At 39.7% G+C, this 21,848-nt stretch overlaps 1 long non-coding RNA gene across 1 annotated transcript; it reads left to right on the top strand.

The window, feature by feature from the left end:
- The first annotated feature begins 253 nt into the window (after window positions 1-253).
- LOC141281078 (uncharacterized) lies at window positions 254-5,625 on the top strand. The gene is made up of 2 exons (XR_012335506.1): window positions 254-5,138; window positions 5,392-5,625. It is a non-coding gene; the product is annotated as an uncharacterized lncRNA (long non-coding RNA).
- The last annotated feature ends 16,223 nt before the right edge of the window (window positions 5,626-21,848 follow it).

Genomic DNA, 21,848 nt, shown 5'->3' with positions numbered 1-21,848 from the left:
GTTGTATCACTGTAAAAAGTGAAAGCTGGTCTTCAATTAATAACACATAAAAAATAAGTTTTATAAACTTACATTTTCTCACTTTAAGTAAAAAAATATAAGGTGAAAAACATTTGGTAAATTGGTAACACCAAAAAAATTAAGCCACTTAAAGAGCCACTATGGTGTTGCTAAAAAAAACATTATTTTGTGTATTTGGTGTAATACAATGTGTTTGTGTGGTTTATAGTTAAAAACATTATTTTACACATAAATGGTAGCTTTAGCGTAGCGTAGCGTAAGTTCTACCAGGAAACTCGAATGTTACGTCATTCATGTCACAAGGCGCAATCAATCACCCCTGATACTGAGAGTATATAAACCTTGCACTCACCTGTCTTTGCGTTCGCAGATACTGATGCCAGCATTTACAAGCTCGATGTTCAGTGCATATGTACACTAAAGTGTTAGTTACCTGTTGTAACACGCCGATTCAAATGTTGAGTGATTTTATCGGGCATTCGTACTGTTTTCCTGGGATTTTCTCATCTCGTTTCGTTTCACATGCACCATCGCGAGGAGCTCTCACAGAAGGTTAAAGACTTAAAAAGGAAGTCTGCAAGCTTCTTTAAAAGCGTGTAACCCTGCAGTACACAGGAAAGGATACCACAGGCCGTTTCCTTTTTATGAACAGTGCAAGAACATTTGGATGATCTGTAAAGTGTATCCATAATATTGACTGCCGCACACTCTGAACGCCCGCAGCAGATGTCACTAATCATCATTGATTGGCGAAGCGCTGCACCCGCACGGGTTTGGAAGAATGCCGAAGATTGATATCTTCCTCATCACAGGATCTTTGTCTCTCATACACAATACCAAATGCTTATTATTGGTTTTAAACCGTACGCGAATGTTTTGTGAAGCAAAGACATGAAATCGACTTGGATTAGTGATGGGTCTCTAAGAGCCGATTCTTTGTAGCGAACGAGCAGAGCCGAATCTTCAGACACATGCCGGGGAGGGAGCCGGCTCCCAGCCAGAAGAGCCGAATCTACGAAAAGAGCCGGACTGCCATCACTAAAATGTAGAGCCGGAGCTTGAGCCGAAAGAGCCGAATCAATGGAAAGAGCCGGACTGCCCATCACTTACTTGGATGAACGGCTATTGCTCGCGAAAATTTCGCACATTAAATACGGCGTGTATGCAATGCATGACATGCTGCAAACAGACGAATGACGCGGTCTAATGTTCGCGTGTTTCATAAGGAGTGCGCAAAGTATACGAGCTTCATCTGAACTGTCCCTTTCAGTGTTTCCCTTAAACATCAATAATATAAGGTACCATTTATTCATGTAACAGGTTCTTGCAACGTCCTATACCTGCTACGGTACTACAACGCAAGTTGCTTAATGCCTGACAGTTATTCATGCAAACTGTTCATATCAAATGCAAATATTTACGTTAGATCTTCACTCACCTGACCCTAATTACAGACTTTAAGGATACGGGGATACGCTATTTTACGAACTTTAAATCTCATGGTAGGACACACCATTAATATATCATTGGAGAATAAATCCTGGTCATACAGCGTAAAGTTTTCAAGCACACATTTTATTGCTGAGCAAATCGTAAGTGTGTGTGTGGTCGAATGGCAACAGTAATGCATAGTGTCAATTTTATTGAGCACGGGGTTCAGCATAAATGTTTCCATCTAAAGCTTTGTGCTTTAAGATCTTCAGTTATTTATGCACATGTATAAAGTACGAATGCATCAACTTTTAATTGTACTTTTCAAATGAGACTTTATTCCAGATCTCAGTCAACTTCTTATCCGAGCTCTGTCGCATTGAACATCTCATCTATTTATCTGGATTATTTTCTCCTACGGTAAGCTCTCTTATTCATTATACTGGATTGGCTGATAGTGCATATTACATGCTTTTACAACCGAAAGATGGCAATGACCACGTCTTACAGCGCAATATGGAGACGGAGCTGAGGTTGTGTGGTGTATTTAATACAATTAAAACGTGTTATTCCTGAGGGCTTGCCGTTGTTTTGGTCGGTGTGCATTCTGCGGATGTCTCAACAAAAGTTGAGCCTGTTAACCCTCATGTTGAGTTTGTTTGTTAAGCAGTAGACCTCACTTAAAGTTGAAAAACGTGCACCTTGCCTCTTCAAGAATACAACAGGTTGCATCAGTTTAAGCCATTAAGCGCATCGTGCTTTGTTTGCGACGCAGGCACACAGAATATGCGCATGTGTAGGCTACAGCGGATGTCTGGATACTGGTTTGAAGATGTAATGTGACTGCTAGCTTTAAATCACAGCACGTAATTCCTATTTAAAGTGCTGTTGAACGTAGGCAACGTATGTTTCTCCCGAAATGGTGGTGCCACCAGCTATTCGGAATACAAACACAATTCCTTCTCGTTTTAACATGGATCCCGATGGACATGATGTCTAAATATTTATTTGAGTGGTGTTATGTTCAAATATGTGGTGTTCGATTATCTTATGTGTTTCAACTATTTAATTCTAATCGTCATATGCTGTTTTAATGAATTCCAACATGACTGGAGAATCGGAATGCATTTGAAATAACTTGTTTCTAATTTAATTCAATGTTTCTTTTAAAATCTGAAATATACCACAGGATTTTTGCACCCTGACAAGATTGTAGCAGCAAACGCATTGTGCGGTGATCATGCTGAATTTCTGACACTGTCAGAAAACTATTGTAGGCTATCTTGGACGCAAGACCAGGAAAACGCCCGTCTTTGAACTTCTCCCACCGTACGACACTGTACCACCGACGAAGAGCCACGATCATAGAAATCATGATGATTGTTTTACGATGGAAATCTTTCGTCTGGGAAAGCCAAAAATTATGCAGTTATAATTCTAAATGATAACTTTACAAGGAACTTTGTCTGGAATTAGAAGCGTACAATCTTCTTACTCTGCATCCTCAAGAAAATAGCGAAACCTGCATCAACTTTACATACAACCACATTACACCGGCTGGCGGCTGCTAGGATTTAGAACATCAGAACAGCGCGGCTGCTTACATGAGGCAAGCTATTTTTAAACTATATACATGTTTTTACACAGACTACGGATATGCAGTTCTATAAGTGCTTTATTTCAGTGCCTGCATTACCATCAGGGCTCTTTATCGACTTCCAGGAACTCTAATCGCATACGGCTGCAAGGATTTGAACATGCATAATTGCTACATGTACAAGAATTGGTTTTTCGTTAGCACTGGGCCATGCACACTTGCCGCGTGCACGCAGGTTGTCACGTTTCACGTCCGCGGTCGTGTATGGTGCGGTCTTCGATCGTTTCTGGATTGCCAGTGTGGCGTAGGATCTTCTTTCAACAAATAATTCAGAACTTCTTAAGTGCATATCATTAAAGACTATTTGCACAAAACTGTTACGTTTAATCATGCTATTATGGTTAGTCAAAATTTAAGCTGTAAACTTTCATCTAGAAGGCTATTACTTTCGGAGTACGTCCATCTATCAACTGCACAACCCTACTGATACCGCTCCTCAGTTTTTGGGGGTTCTTAATTTACATCGTTAATGGAGAATTTTATATAATCATCTGTGTGTCATGGCAGGCAACACAAGGCAACAGATCCAAATGCAATGGTTTATTTCTCAAACCCAAAAGTGCACAAAGCAGAACCAGAATGAAAACCAGAATACAGGACTAAAAAGTGATGACGGCTAACTATAATCGACAAAGGACAACTGAAACACAAGGACTGTATATATTCATGTGGGTAAACAAGATATCAAGACACACCTGGGAAAAAATCTAGAACAAGGACCAACGAACTAGAAGAACTACAGACATGGATGACATTACAGAACTTCAAATAAAGAGTACAAGACTGGGGAAACCAAGACACGACAGACACCGTGCAATCTTTAGCATCAGTCAGATTTGTTTGTAACCATCTAATCTTCTCCCTACTTTAATAATGACAATATAAAAGCATGTATACATAAATTGTCTCTCTTCATCAGGAGCCGCGCTCCTAATTTCCCGTATGCAGGAAAACACTATGACATTCAATTCAATAATGGCAAGCAATAATCAAGGTATGTTTAAGCAAACTACTGGTGGTGGTGGTGTATTTAACCATGCTAAATCATGGCCTTTGCCATTTATATCATTCCTCACTCTGGCATAACGTTGCTTTCTGTGGCCTTCGCGGCCTCTCTGCTATCAAGCCTAACGTGGCAGCCTTCTATGGATATTCTCTACTGCTGATATTATGATCGAGATTTACGGACATGTTAATGGTATGTACTGGTGGTGGTGAATCTTATTGCAAGCTAACCTGTTGGCTTTTCCTACTGGGCATATCGTTGCCTTCCACGGCCTATGCGGCCTATCTAACCCTGGCATATCTTTGCCCTTCATAGCCTACACAGCCTCTCTCAACACGGCATATCTTTGCCTTCTATGGCCATGCGGCCTTTCTCACTCGGCATATCGTTGCCTTCTATGGCCTACGCGGCCTATCTCTATCTGGCATATCGTTGCTTTCATGGCCTACGCGGCCTATCTCTATCTGGCATATATCTCTATATGGCATATCGTTGCCTTCTATGGCCTACGCGGCCTATTTCTCTGGCATATCGTTGCCTTCCAAAGGCCTACGCGGCCTTTTCTCACTAGGCATATTGTTGCTTTCTATGGCCTACGCGGCCTATCTCTGTCTGGCATATCGTTGCCTTCTAAAGCCTACGCGGCATTTTCCCATTAGGCATATCGTTGCCTTCTGTGGCCTGTGCGGCCTATCTCTGTCTGGCATATCGTTGCCTTCTAAAGCCTATGTGGCTTTTTCCCACTAGGCATATCGTTGCCTTCTACGGCCCATGCGGCCTATCTCTCCAGCCTATCTCTCTGGGGCATATCGCTGCCTTCTATGGCCTAAGCGGTAATCCCATGGCCTCTTATGGCATCCTTCAATGTCAGTAGATAACAATTTCTCTTATCTGTTTCAGGAACCTCAAAGAAACACTGGTGGGTACCGATCATTGTGATCAATTTTTGGGGATTAGATTCTGGCCTGTCTTCATCTTCAGACAGGAACCGCAAGAATCCGTGACCCCCGGATTTGAACTATGGTCGGGGCCTACGCCAAAGAACTATACTGTGTTACATTCTAACCTTGGTTGATAACTACTGTTAAATAAACTCATATGTCAAGTCTTAACCTATCTTCGAGTCTTTCTGGTAGAAATGGTAGCTTTAGCGTAGTGTAGCGTAAGTTCTACCAGGAAACTCGAATGTTACGTCATTCATGTCACAAGGCGCAATCAATCACCCCTGATACTGAGAGTATATAAACCTTGCACTCACCTGTCTTTGCGTTCGCAGATACTGATGCCAGCATTTACAACCCACCCTCCCTACCACCATCACCAGGTCGGTTCCGTCCATACTCAAGGGGGATTAGATTCTGGCCTGTCTTCATCTTCAGACAGGAACTGCAAGAATCCGTGACCCCCGGATTTGAACTATGGTCGGGGCCTACGCCAAAGAACTATACTGTGTTACATTCTAACCTTGGTTGATAACTACTGTTAAATAAACTCATATGTCAAGTCTTAACCTATCTTCGAGTCTTTCTGGTAGAACTAACATTATTGTTGCTTCCCTATGCCTTGCCTTTCTAAATAGCGTTGATTTAACTAGAAAGCTCATTGTTCTTAAAAAGCGCGGTGTGTTCCGATTGGCCAACTATCCAGTGCGTTGTGTTTGGCCAAATACCTTAAGCGTGTAAATGGAAATGTGATGCTCCTTACCATATTTGGAAGATCAGCTCCCAATGCAATACTGACAGGAGTTAATATCGTCTTAACTATCTTATCAATACGAACCCAAATCTGATCCAGAAAATGCAGATGACCAGGCTGATCGATCAACTTTGCCAGCGCAACTTACACTATTTGCAACTGTACAGATCTTATATATGCACAAACAGCTTTTAACACTCTCATGACAAAGGCAAACATGAGCTCGGATCATATGACTACTTTAAAGTGAGAACATTTAAGTTGGAAAAACATTAAACTTTTAGGTTGTACCAATTGAAGTATTTTTTAAAGTTGATCCAACTTTTACTTTTTACAATTACAAATACAAATGATGTTTGAAGTTGTCAGCGTACCCCAGTTTTTAAATTGAACACTGATGTGCATTTTTCTTGGTTCCAATTTCACCAAATAAGCTCAGAATATGTTTCGGAAAAGACATGTACATCTGGTATGGCATTAGGGGTGAATGACAGTTGCCATTTTTGGGTGAACTATTCCTTTAAGTGAAATTGATATCACATCATATATCATTTGTGACCCAGGTCTACAACACCGGTCAAATGGGTATTTATTTAGATGTATACATTATATGAAAGCTGATTAAAAAAGCTTTGATGTATGGTTTGTTGGGATAGGACAATGGTTGAGATACATCTGGAATCTGAGGGTGCAAAAATAATAAAGTTGTCAAAATTAACCCATCAGCAACACATATTACTAATGATAAATACATTTTTATATATTTATGTAGGAAATGTACAAAATATCTTCATGGAACATAATCTATACTTAATATCCTAATGATTTTTGGCATAAAAATAGATAATTTTGACACATACAATGTATTGTTGGCTATTGCACAAATATACCCGTGCTACTTATAACTGGTTTTGCGGTCCAGGGTCACAATTATATCATTAGTGTCATTCAATTCAAAATAATAACAACACATGCCAACTGCTTAATACACAACAATTGCCATGTGTTGTTTATTTTGTCAGTCTGTCCTCTCTATGCGGATCTCTTAGTTCTTATGTGAGGAAAAAGCTAAACTTAAGATGTATGATTGTTCCCATGACAGTTTACTGTGGGCGTTCATTTGTTCCCAACAAAAATAATTGACTTAGATGGAGATTCAGACATGTGGAGTGTGAGAGTAAACTGACAACAGCTCTTCTTCTGAATACTCAAAGCGTTTAGGTTTGCCACGTGCGAGACAGTTGCCTGCTGTCTAAACCATATCTGTTGATCTGGACATTGGACTTGTCTGTGTGGTGACTGAGTGTTGTGTCCAGATCTGTTCTGTCCACCTGTCATACTGATGATGACACTGTAACGCTGGTGCTCACCATGGCTATACTTGATGTTCTTTTAGGTTTGGGGAAAGCATTGGTTTTGGTCAAAATACTTAAAGTACATCATGCTGCAAAGCTTCTCAGTTCACACAACATGGTTGTGTTGGGATAGGTGCATCCTTTGTTATCCACGTATCTTTGGATGTTGCTTTACACCCATTTAACTTTACTTTGACTATAAAATAAAGCAATTTGTTTCCACTGTTCACTTTCATTGAGATTCCTCTGCTATAAAGACCAATCTCCAATGATTCCCAAATTCCACCCTAGTTGACACTAAGGTTTACTATTGAACGCTATGGTAGTCCACCAGCAACAAATGAGCACTTACCAGTATAAAAATGCCAGGACCAGCATGAATTTGCCGAAATGACTGTAGGTATGAATTTCAGGCCCCCTGAATGTGTATTGCTCAGGTCCCTTTACAACATCAATACTGCTGGAGTTGCTGTGTGCCCCATGCATCTATTGGCTAATACAATGTCAACATCTTACCTTTCTCCCTATTAGCTACAGTACGGTGGTGAACGCAGGTGTACGCTGATCTTTAAATCAGGACTGCATGCTGTGCTTACAGAGAATAACTGGTAAAGGTGTCAAGATGCACATAAACACGTCAGATGAAACAAAGTGCTGCCTCAGCATCATGGTAACTATAAAACGTAATACAGACACGAATGCTCCCATTAGTACACGGTCACCTGATACTGTGGGACAGTATTGCAAGACAAACTAATCAAGTGTGATCCTGATTGCATCGCTGAAAAGAAGCATTTGTGAATAGATATTTTTCTTTGTAATAAACAAACATGACATTTGTTGCCCTTTACACAAAAAACACTGACAATGCATCTAGTTTGTTTAGTGTGTTGTGAGCAGCTTCGCCAGAGCATTTTGAGCTTAGCTAGCGACTGACATTTTCCTGTTGGCGGAGGTTTGTCAGAAACTCTTATTTTGTCGTCATTCAACCAGGAAGTAGAGGACTGTAGTACAAACCGGCTGTTTGCTGTAGGCTTTGAAAGGGGACTTCTGTTAAAGAAAATATATCGCCTGTCAGTGAACTTTGCGCTTTTTACAGGTATTATTTATGCTCTAACAGCAACATTACACACTAACTAAAGTTTGAAAAATGGGATCAGGAAAAACGGGACCTTTAAAATATAAATAGACTAAAAGTGGACTATTGGTGGACTTTTTTATTCTTTTTCTTTTTAATCATCTTTGGTTGGTCATGTAAAGAGCAATGATCGTAAACACAGATCTCATTATTTTAATTGCTGTGTGTTTTTGTGAAAACGTGTTAATTTCTGTGCGATTTAATCTGTTGCCGCTTTCCCTTTCTGCTTCGCAGTCTTTCTCTTTCATGACATTTTGAAGTGTGATATTTCCTATGAAAAGTAACCTTGGTTACCAGCATTCTCCCGTCAGTGTTTAATAGATAGGTCACTCTGACAGCTAACATGCGATTATGTTACGTTTAAATATCTGTGTGTGTGTGCGACTCCATGGCGGCCAACACACAGCGGAGTTTGCGCATGTGTTTTACTACGTTGCCTTCCGCACGGTGAAAGGGCCAGAGGCAATCAGGGCGGTGTATTTTTGATTGATGGCGCAATCACATGGCACAAAAGACTTCATTACCATTGGACGCACAATTACTAACAAGCAATCATAAATACACGCAGGGTTAGTGACTCGGGCTGGAGTCTCTGAGGCTGTTTTACACAGGACAGTAGTTATCACAAAGTCACCAGAAATTAAGGAGGTGCTTTATCAGAGAGCCACGGCTATATGAAGGTTATGTGGGTCGACTTTAGTTTATTCGGTTTGCTTCAAAGAAAGAAAACAAACCGTGAGCCAAACGCAGTTTTTCTATTTCTGGCCCACGCTTCTCTGTACGGGCGGGGAAAACAGTACATAGAAATTCGTAATTAGATGTTCAAAGTTTTCGTTTTCGCTCTGCGTAAAGGCGATATATGGGTCAACTGCTGCCAATTCAACAAACTTCAAATGAAATATCGGCGTGTCCCAGGACTATTGCTTTTATTGTTATTTTTCTCTTATGCTTTTCCTGGAAAAGAAACTATAAATAAACAACCATTTGAATTTTCACATCTCGTTGTTCGTCTTTTCGTTGTCTTGTGAAGTAAATGTCTATGAATAGATGTAGAGCGAATGGAAATGTCTAGAATCCCGAGGCAGATATAGGTTGATGCATGTTCTCATTAGGTTGATGGCTGTATGTTATTTGAAGTGTCACTGTAATCATTATTAATTATAATAATCTGACTTATGAGTCATCATATTATTAGCATCCCTGAGCAGCGCTTATTGTTATCTCAATGCTGAAAAATAATTAATGAGTTCCTATTTCTACAGCCTGAGGCTGGGAGCTTTAGGAGAACTTGGAGGCTGGGATCGTGTGTATGTGTGTTTGGAAAGCACAGACAGGAATCTCGGCTGCAAGGATTTAGAGAGGCAGTTCAGATGGCACGAAATCAGGTGCACGCAACCTTCCCTTTCAAGCATTCAAGCCCAGCCAACAAAAAGAGAATAAAGTCTACGTGATGAGAATTACACAACGCCAGTATTGTGAACTCATGGAATATACATAGACACACTCGCCCTCAAAGCGAAATACACACACAGCTGCTTTTTCTCCCACTCGTATATGCACACACAGTTCATACTACACAACCTCTCTTAAACCCTACACACACACACACACACACACACACACACACACACACACACACACACACACACACACACACACACACACACACACACACTCGTCCGTCAGCGTTGGTGCAGGCACTATGAACATGATAATTGTAATAAAGGCTGCCAGTAATGGGTTATGCGACGCGCGGCTGCACTGGCCAGGCGCTCTCTCTCTTTTGTTATGCTAATGCGGAGTGATTAGAGGCCTTCTGCAGAGCTGCACCGCCTAATCTGACTGCTCCCGAGAGAAGGGTGGGGGTTCGACACACACTGGGGATATTAAGCCCGGGCCACGGGGTCATCTGCCTCCAACATCATCTTACCTTACAATTCTATTCTTCGATAATAAACACAAAACCTGGATGTGGAAACATGGAGGATTTGCAAGCAGTTGCTGTGCTGTTTACATATATAAAGTACACTTAATGTTTAGTGCATAGTTTACTGTAGCCTACAGTTAGAAGTAGTTACGTTTTGCGCAAATTTTGTCATCAGAATAGTATGCATACTTTGTACGTGTAGGTCACGCATGCGCCTACAGGAGACTGTAGTATGTAGCCCAGGAGATGCATTGCATTTTGTTGCAATGTGCTGTTTAGTGCACATATGAAGTACACTGAATGTTTAGTGCATTTGCGTTTACTAAAGGCTACAGTTAGAAGTATAGTTCTATTTTTACCCTAACGCAAGGGTCCACATCTAGTGTGCGTTGCGCAAATTTTGTAACCAGAATAGTATGCATACTTTGCACACGTAGGTTGTGCATGTGCCAACAAGAGACTGTAGTATGTAGCCCAGGAGATGCATTACATTTTGTTGCAATGTGCTGCTTAGTAACCTATGAAGTACACTTAATATTTACTATAATAGTTTACTGTAGCCTTCAGTTAGAACTATAGTCTTGTTTTAACGCATGTGGGAGGTTATGTGTACAGTGCGTGTTACACAAATTTTGTCATCAGAATAGTATGCATACTTTGTACGTGAAAGTTACGCATGCACCTATCTAGTATGTAGCCCAGGAGATGCAATGCATTTTGTCGCAATGTGCTGTTTAGTGCACATATGAAGTACACTGAATGTTTAGTGCAAAGTAGTTTACTGTATCCTTTAGTACCAGAGGTGTAAAGTACTTGAGTAATTTTACTTGATTACTGTACTTAAGTATTATTTTTGGGGATTTTTACTTTACTTGAGTACAATTAAAAATCAGTACTTTTACTTTTACTTAATTACATTTTTTAAAGAAAAAAAGTACTTTTTACTCCTTACAATTTTATTTACAGTCAAAAAGTACTTTTTTTTTAGAGATCTATTTTTGCTTGCTCTGTCAAACCAATTGAATTGCGCTGATGGTCAGTTTAATTGAAATGTTATTTATTCTGGAGCCTTTGGACCACACTGAGGAATTGGCCAACAGTTCATCTAATGATGAAGATTTTTTGCTTCTTTGAAACCGACAACACATAAAGTGTGACACGTTCCCTGCTGTTTGCAGCCTCTCTATCAAGACTTATACCTTGTCCACACTGTCAGTCCAAATTTTGGTGCATATCTAATTTGACTGACTCACTGTCCACATTGTGTTTCACAACTGTTCAGATCCGATCTGTGCATCCTGTAGCCGTTTTCCGGATTATCTGCACTGTTTCTATGGCAATGACGTCGCGCTGGCATGACATCTAAATGTGATTGTATTCCTATGGGATATGCACCAAAATCGGATTTGGACTTACAGTGTGAACAAGGTCTAATACACCTTATCCTGCATCGGCTTCCTGTGAGAGGCTGGATAGAGCTTGAAATTTAAGTTAAGTTCGAGGTTTTACAATTTTGAGTAGCATGTTGCATACTAAAATTCATTGTCACGGATCTACGCATTTTTCTGTGTCTGTACCACAGACTTTCTTTTCCGTGTCAGTTTCACGTATTGGTTACTCAATTGTTTTTCCTATTTTCTTACCATTTTCCCGTTGGTTTGGGGTTAGAACGACTTTCTGTAACATAAAATGACATCCAAACCCAACTTCTAACCCTAACGTCAGGCGACAATTGTTTAAAAGTATGGAAAAAATAGTATAAACCAATAGTTAAAGTGACATCCTAACCCAAAGCCCAAATCTAACCCCAGACCCACGCGAAAATGGTTCAAAAATAGGAAAAACAATTGAGTAATCAATACATGAAACTGACACGAAAAAGAAAGTCCGTGGTACAAACACGGAACAATGCGGAGATCCGTGACAATGACACAGATAAATTAGCAAAAAATTTCTGTGACTATACCACTGAACTTTGTGAGATCATGTTGGAAATTATGTAGTCTTATAGTTTGATAATGAAATATAATTAAATACAAACAGTTGTAAAGGATAAAACCTTGTATGTGGTTCATTCACTTCATGTTTTTAGAGAAAGCTTAAAGGGCGTGTTGCAGGTTAACCACCACTGTCGATTAATGGGTACATAAATCACTCAAGATATGTGTATAATTTTTAAAATGTCTCAAAAATGGTCTTAAAGAACACTTTTTTTACGTTTTTGGTATTAACGTTTTTTTTACGCAATTCTGCGATGACGTCACGCTGGGGAGAAGTGGAGAAAGCCTCAGCCAGAGCCATAGAGATAGATGAGACATTTATTGCTGTTTAATACTTGCGTATACAATTTGGAAATCATATATACATCGTAGGAAATATATAATGTGTTATACTGCAAAGATACCATGCTAATTATTATTTATGATATCTTTGGAGATAAATAAAACTTCGCAAATCTGCTGATTTGATCCATTCATGTCCTGACCACCAGGCTAGAGATTTTTAAACATCCTTAATCCACACTTACTAGTCTATCAAATAATATCTCAAATATATTGTTTTGTGAAATAAAAGGATGCTTTGTTATATTGTTTATGCGATTATAACGAATCACACGATCATTTTATACGCAGCAGTCAGCAGCTGCAGCACACTCGGACCGCATACATACTGTAATAAACAGGCGTTCGGCGGCTTTTTACATCACGACAGACTATGCCATTTGAGGAGGAACCGCTCATTGATCACCGTATTTTTATAAATCCTGTATATGTTTGGACCTGCCGAACAGGTTGAGCACTTTCATATACTTTGTTGAGCAGAGAGGCTGCACTTTGACCAGCGGGCGCACATCACGCCGCCAGACGGTGTTGTTAACTCGAAACGTATAACTATTATCAGATCGACCCACCGGGAAAGTCCCGACTCTCTCGATTGCCATTCCGCTACTGGCTGTAAGAAAGTGAGTGCGTTTGGGTCGCTGGTCCCCGCGAACAGATGTGACGTGCCTCACTCACCTTCCTGGATTAGAGACATGCTGCCAAAACCGTTTGTGCTGAAGATCGCATAAAGTTACACCCATTTCAGGCAGGATCATGGACCCCCTCAAGCCAGCATGCACGAGTATGTTAATTGTTTGTTTACTTTCTACACGAAGATATGCTAACGTTATATCTGGCTGTCTGCCTATCTCTCTATACTAGCCTATCCATCTGTCTGTCTGTCTGTCTGTCTGTCTGTCTGTCTGTCTGTCTGTCTGTCTGTCTGTCTGTCTGTCTATAATCTGCGCTATCAGAACTGTACTTTACTCGTCTTTCTATAGTCATTCTCAATGCTCTCAATGCGGCTTTGGTAAATTCTCTCCCCAGCGTGACGTCATACAGTGCGTTGTGGGGGAAAGGAGAATCATTGCAAACCGCTGTACTTTTTTATACTTTTTCAGGTTTTGTGATACCCAACAACATAAAATACAATGGATAACACTTTAAATGGTTATTACACACAAGCAAGTTGCACAAATTCGTAAAAAAAAAACCTGCAACACACACTTTAAACATGAATCTCTCGTTTTCCTTCTTCCGGTTACTTTTACTTTTTTAATACTCAAGTACAATTTTAATGTGGTACTTTTTACTTTTACTCAAGTATAATTCTGGCCAGATACTTTTACTTTTAATTGAGTAAAATTTACACTCAGTACTTGTACTTTCACTTGAGTAAAATTTTTGAGTACTTTTTACACCTCTGGTTTTTGCGCATACGCAAGGGTCCACATCTAGTGCGCGTTACGCAAATTTTGTCACCAGAATAGTATGCATACTTTGTACGCGTAAGCCGTGCATGTGCATACAGGAGAATGTAGTATGTAGCCCAGGATAGGCATTGCATTCTGTCGCAATGTGCTGTTTAGTAAAAATATAAAGTACACTAAATGTTTAGTGCATATGAGTTTACTGTAGCCTTCAGTTAGAACTATAGTCTTATTTTAACACATATGGGAGGTTATGTGTACAGTGCCCGTTACACAAATTTTGTCATCAGAATAGTATGCATACTTAATAATAAACACAAAACCTGGATTTGGAAACATGGAGAATTTGTAAGCAGTGGCTGTGCTGTTTAGTGCACATATAAAGTACACTGGATGTTTAGTGCATATGAGTTTACTGTACCCTACAGTTAGAAGTATATTTCAATTTTTACGCATATGCGAGGGTCCTTGTACAGTGCGCGTCATGCAAATTTTGTCATCAGAATAGTATGCATACTTTGTACCCATAGGTAGCGCATGCGCCTACAGGAGATTGTATTATGTAGCCCAGAAGATGCATTGCATTTTGTCGCATTGTGCTGTTTAGTACACATGAAGTACACTGAATGTTTAGTGCATATGAATGTTTACTGTACCCTACAGTTAAAAGTACAGTTAAATTTTTACGCATATGCGAGGGTCCTTGTACAGTGCGCGTCGTGCAAATTTTGTCATCAGAATAGTATGCATATTTTGTACGCATAGGTCGAGCATGCACCTATAGGAGACTGTAGTATGTAGCCCAAGAGATGCATTTCATTTTGTCGCAATGGGCTGTTTAGTGCACATATAAAGTATACTAAATGTTTAGTGCATATGAGTTTACCGTACCCTACAGTTAAAACCAAAACGCAAGGGTCCACATCTAGTGCATGTTATGCAAATTTTGTCACCAGAATAGTATGCAAACTTTGTATGTATAGGTCACGCATGCGCCTACAGGAGAATTTAGTATGTAGCCCAGGAGATGCATTTGTAATGCGCATGCATCGAATGTTTGTGTACACGTACAAGTCAAATAAACTGTGCTTGCAAGCTAGGCTGTGTGTTTGACTGTGCACGTACGTTCATGTACACATAAAAAACAGACTATGCTCTGGGCTTATATGTACACACAAAGCCTTCTGTGAAGTTCTGACATGATTGTTTTGGGGGCATTATGTGGTATTTAGGGTTATCAATAAATCTTATTATTATTATTATTATTATTTGACATTTTCTAGTTAATGCAAGTTTATTTTAAATAAGTTGTCTCATTCAACCAGCTAATTTTATTAATTATAAGATAATTTTTAATTATAAGAATTTTGATCGTCCTCCAAACGCATCAACAATCCCTGAATATGCAAAATGGTCGACAAGCCAAAAATATCAAAAGCAACTTACACAGCATTCAGTCTGTACATTTCTAGTATGTGTGTTCCCTGGGGATCCAACCTATGACCTTGGAGATGCAATGCTCTACCAATTGAGTTACATGAACCCATATTTAATACCTCTAAATCAACTCAGTAACTTTAGTCAGCCATTAATTTTTTTATACTGTGGATTTCTTTGGCCCCAGCGTAACTCACAGCCCCAGGCTGGTGGAGTTTCTCTCCTGAGACCTGAATGACTGCATTTCCATCCGTCTCGGGCAGGGTTTTCCCATCTGAACTGGACGGCTGTGGGGATTTAAGACTCGGGGCTGGGGGCTAAAGTCCAGGCCAAAGCAAACACACACAGTTATTGTTGGAGCAGCTGGCTCACCCTGCCTGGGCTCCCTGTGTTCTGCCAAGAGCAACCAGCTTCATGCTGCGCTCTGTCATGCCTCTGAGGTCAGTGCAGGCAGTGTACAACATTTACCTTTCTTTTGCATTTTATAGTAAGCTACGAGGCTTCTCTAGCTAGGGTAGTGCATGATGCATGAAATGCCAAGGTTGTGGGTTCAATTCCCAGGAAACACACATACCGATAAAATAATCCTTGTATGCATATAGAAGTTAAGGTAATGCTGGACCTTATGTGGGAGTGTATCTATGCATGTGTAATGTGTTCAAGCTTTAAGAAAGTGATGTTTTAAAGATATTGAGATATATCAGACAGCAAAAAAAGGTGCTGAAAGCGGAAACTATGTTAACTCTTTCACCGCCAGCGTTTAAAAAAAGTTGCCAGCCAGCGCCAGCGTTTTTCATGATTTTCACAAAAGTTTAATGTCTTCCAGAAAATGTTCTTTTTCAAATATATAAACATACAATATACCAAATGAAAGAACAGACCCTCTGCTTTCAAACAAAAAATCCTACCTTCAATAGTTCTTTTGTAATCAGCTTTTGAATATGGCTAGGTTTCTGCAAAAACACCACATTTTGAGCAAAAATCTGAGATAATTCAATTTTTGTGACAGACTTTTCATAGAGATCCCATTCAGAGCGATCTTTAAAACAGACACGGACATGCAGCAGCTTGCCATAGGGCAATACTTCCGGGTTTAAAAAGTTGCGGAAGATCCACCTAGTGGATAATAGCGGTATTGCGGAAAGACGGAAAAACTAGTCATTGGCGGGGAAGCGTTTTCTCTTGATTGACGAGATATCTCGTCAATGGTGGGGAAAGAGTTAATGAAGGATTGTTAGTCATTGGCCATGGGTGGGGCTTTATCATTGTGACATCACATTAACAAGAGAACCGAAACAGTATGTCTAATGAGACTGCTTTGGTTTAATGGGGATTAAAAAAGGAGTGTTTAACCATTGTATTACTGCACAGTTTGTCGATCTTATAAGGTTTTAGCTTCATCAGGAGTTGAATGCATCTGACCATAGGTAAAAATGTGCACTCCCCTTATTAACAGAGTGGCAAAGATCGACCCCTACCAAGAATAATGCCTATAAACAGAACACCTTTACCTTAAGGAAATGTTTTGGTTCAGCAATGACCTTTGACCTTAAATCTGACCCCAACTGTATTCAGCTGTCAACATCACTCTGGTTTTTCAGTAGCAATGCCCATGCATCCCTGTGATGGGGAGGTCTCTCCACATAGCCTTTGATAGATTGTGACTATTTGAATTTTGTTCTTCATCTTCATTTCTTACAGACTGAATATAAGTCTTCATTTTCATCAGCCTTTTCAAATAACCTTTCCAATGCACTGAAAGAGGTGCAAAAGGGGGCGGGTGGTGGGGACTTACCAAAAAAGCACTATTTTGCCAGACGGTCCCTTTGGCAAACATGCATTAAGTTGATTTCAATGGACCAGATGCTCCCTTCCTCTCAAAGCAATTTGGATGCATAGAGCTTTCCTGGCCTTGCCGAAGACTAGACTCTCTGCTTTTGATTTGTAAGTGGCTTAAATTGAGGCTCGCATTCAAATGTATGCGCATGGAGTGGCCTTGTATTGCAGTCTGTGAGTTTTGTACTCTGAGCTTCTTATTATTTCACAGACAAAAACCCCATGGAGGTTTTTTTTACAGAGCCGTAGTAAAGTGAAGAAACATTGACTTTGATTTTTCACTTATCACACATTGTATGTTTTTTATCATATTATTTGTGAAATACATTTTGATCAAAGTTTGTTAAAATAAAACGGGTAAATTTGACATTTTGGCTCCATCATCTAACATTATCAGAACTGGATGATAAAACAGAAGAAGCGTTCTGTTAAATATGAACAATACCTCAGGCGGCACAATGCTCAGCAATAGGTTAAGGCGTAAATGGACTGTGTTAGTGCGAGCACAGAACCATAAATGCATCCATGTGTACTCTGATGGTGAAAATGAATGAGCATTTACTACAACATACTTCTGCCTTCCTGCAAACACATTTTATAGTATTTATCTCAATTAAACATGTATCATTTTTTGCTGTCTTCTGCGGATGGACCTTGGTATGTTTAGTTTTATTGCCATAATCATTTTAAACTGAGATTTGCTCCTGTTATCACAAGTAACCAGCAAAAACATGAATACAAGAGAGAGCAAAGCTAAAGAAGAGCAGAGAAAAGTAAATTAAACATTACTCATAACCTTTACATGTTTAAATAAAGAAATAAATTATTTATATTTATTTATCAATGTTGGTATTAGTGATGGTTATATGATACCACAGCTTTATGTGTAACTATTCGCGCATAGTTGGACCTTGAACATTTGAGTTTACTCGCTTCATTCGCTGGTGAAATTCCAGTCATTCGAGACATTCACACGAAAATTTGCGTCATGGGAGGGGATTCTGCAACTCCGCTGAGATACCGCCACTCCGCTCGCAGTTTCAGCAAGGTCCTGATTGGTTAACGCGGCGCGGAATTCCACAGAAGTTCAGATATTTAAACTCGCGCGTTTTTTCCGCAGCAGGGCTCAATTTGCGCGTTCCACGCCATTCGCGCAATTCACGCCGCGCTTACCGCGTGTACCGCGCTGCAGGATGCCTAATCGCATCTTTGCATTGACTTAATATGTAAATCACTCGCGCTTGGCGCGTCTACCGCGTCTGGTGTGAACCCTGCATCAGGGAGCACACATACGTATAAAATGTATAGCTTGAATACACTTTAAATCACTTTAGATAAAAGTGTCTGCCAAATGTATATATGTAACTGTACAATCTTTTAAACACTTGTTAGAAATAGCGATAAATGCATGTATAGACAATGGCCCTCATTTATCAAAAGTGCGTACACCAAATTTCCAGCGTACACCTGGCGTACACCCAAAACCACGGTGACTTTGAGATTTATCAATATGGACGTTGGCGTACGGCACGCTCAAATCCTACGCCAGCTCAGGAGGTGGTGTACGCACATTTTGAGTTAGTGCAGAAATGCGCAAACAATTCCTAACACCACAAAACGCACTGACAAACTAAATGATATATTATGACCCACTGTAAAAAAACTAAAACATAGTAATTATAAACTTCAGTGTTTATTTTTATGCAACATATACTTTAATGTTTAATTTGTGAGACTTTACCAAAGCATTTGATTTGTAGGCATATGTATTCCTTCAGTTGAGAGTCTGGGCGCTTTACCTGACGTTTCAGGGCAAAGCATGTGAGCGGAGCGGAGCCTTGAGCGGTGCGGTAATATTACCATCAAAGCGCCTCTCTAAAAATTCCGCTCGCTCAGCACTAGGGGTGTGCATTGGCACTGTCCTCACAATTCAATTCAATTACGATTCACCAGGTAACGATTCAATTCAATTCGATTCTACGATGCATTGCGATGCATCAGAATTCTACTGTACACTAAAAGGCAAATTTTTAATTAGTCAAGTAGTAAAGTCAAGTGCAACTATTCTCAACAAAAACGGAAGCTTAGCAGCTTTAAGACAATGACAAATATATACCTGAGATGAGAATTTTACACACAGCGTAAGTCTTGTCTAGTTTCCCATTAACTTCATAGAATCCGAAATGTGCTCATATGTCCACTTTCCATGGAAAAGGGTGCGTTTTTATTTACCCGTCTATCACGGTCATCTCTCTCCGCCTCAGCCGTTTTGATTGTTGTTGGTATGCCCCCGGAAGTAATTGAAACTTCACAACTTTATTGTCCACTCGAGGCCAGAAAATAAACAGTGACATAATCGATTATGGCACTTTGCTGCCAGGGGCGCCGTTAGGGGGGGTTCAGAGTATGCCAGGCATATGGGCCCATGAGTACGCTAGGGGGCCCCACCGTCTTCACTTTTCCCTTTTTATTTTTTTATTGTACACGTTTAATTATTAACACTGTAGTAAAATGTAAAGTAAATTAATATAAATCTACGGTGAATGACTTTGTGTTAAGTAAAATTGAGACACTTTTAATAAACAGCGTGCAAGCATGACCTAGTAGATGTAATTACATATTTGGCGGTTCTGGTGGTTTTTAATTTGATTGTGCGGGTATGGATATGGGTGGGTAAGCAACATTTTGGTTTGGGATCAGTTTGGTGGGTTTGCTATGCAAAGTTACGACAAAAAGTCGACAGCCCTACTGTTTGGCATTTCAAGGTAAGATCTCTCATGCCAATAAAAAGCGTTCATGCTGATCTGTAAACTGTATGTTTCATGAAAAATTAAAAAATATTTGTGTTAATACAAAAGGACAGCAAGAGCTTTATTTAGGGAAATATTAGCATAGCGACTGCTGACAACTATTGCATTTCTAAGACGGACAATAACTTAATAGGCGTAGTTAAAAATATTATTTTCTAAATAAACATGAAATAGGAGAATTGTATAAGCCATAATTGAGTAAAATTTTAAATTACTAAGAGCTGGTTTTAATGTGACAGCGCATCATTTTTAGTGATTCATTTTTATTCAGGTTTGCAACGGAGGTTTTGCCCGAAATAGTAAACTTAGTGCAGCTATTATAAACGCTATATTAGATTGTTTTTAACATATCCTAATAGAGAATGTCTATTTTATATTTATTAGTATTGTTGTGTTTAAATATTGTTGTAATGTTGTTAATGTTTTGTTTTAATTTAATCCGAATATTAAGACTCTAATTTTAAACGCCATATATTGGTTGTTGTAATGGATTGAAGGCTAATACGGTACAAATGGAGTGACATAATTTTCAAGTTTAAATTAAAGTGTGTGTTGCAGGTTCTTTTTTTTACAAATTTGTGCAACTTGCTTGTGTGTAATAACCATTTAAAGTGTTATCCATTGTATTTTATGTTGTTGGGTATCACAAAACCCGAAAAAGTATGAAAAAGTACAGCGGTTTGCAATGATTCTCCTTTCCCCCACAACGCACTGTATGACGTCACGCTGGGGAGAGAATTTACCAAAGCCACCTTGAGAGCATTGAGAATGACTATAGAAAGACGAGTAAAGTACAGTTCTGATAGCGCAGATTATAGATAAATAGATAAATAGATAGATAGATAGATAGATAGATAGATAGATAGATAGATAGACAGACAGACAGACAGACAGACAGACAGACAGACAGACAGATGGATAGGCTAGTATAGAGAGATAGGCAGACAGCCAGATAGCATAACGTTAGCATATCTTCGTGTAGAAAGTAAACAAACAATTAACATACTCGTGCATGCTGGCTTGAGGGGGTCCATGATCCTGCCTGAAATGGGTGTAACTTTATGATATCTTCATCACAAACGGTTTTGGCAGCATGTCTCTAATCCAGGAAAGTGAGTGAGGCACGTCACATCTGTTCGCGGGGACCAGCGACCCAAACGCACTCGCTTTCTTACAGCCAGTAGCGGAATGGCAATCGAGAGAGTCGGGACTTTCCCGGTGGGTCGATCTGATAATAGTTATACGTTTCGAGTTAACAACACCGTCTGGCGGCGCCGGTTCCCGCAGCCCGCTGGTCAAAGTGCAGCCTCTCTGCTCAACAAAGTATATGAAAGTGCTCAACCTGTTCGGCAGGTCCAAACATGTACAGGATTTATAAAAATACGGTGATCAATGAGCGGTTCCTCCTCAAATGGCATAGTCTGTCGTGATGTAAAAAGCCGCCGAACGCCTGTTTATTACAGTATGTATGCGGTCGGATCCGAGTGTGCTGCAGCTGCTGACTGCTGCTGCGTATAAAATGATTGTGTGATTTGTTATAATCGCAGAACCATATAACAAAGCATCATTTTATTTCACAAAACAATATATTTGAGATATTATTTGATAGACTAGTAAGTGTGGATAAAGGATGTTTAAAAATCTCTAGCCTGGTGGTCAGGACATGAATGGATCAAATCAGCAGATTTGCGAAGTTTTATTTATCTCCACATATATCATAAATAATAATTAGCATGGTATCTTTGCAGTATAACACATTATATATTTCCTACGATGTATATATG

The sequence above is a fragment of the Paramisgurnus dabryanus genome, chromosome 19, assembly GCF_030506205.2.
Source record: "Paramisgurnus dabryanus chromosome 19, PD_genome_1.1, whole genome shotgun sequence".
NCBI lineage: Eukaryota > Metazoa > Chordata > Actinopteri > Cypriniformes > Cobitidae > Paramisgurnus > Paramisgurnus dabryanus.
Note: the sequence above shows the minus strand (reverse complement) of the source record. Positions and strands in the feature narration are given on the sequence as shown.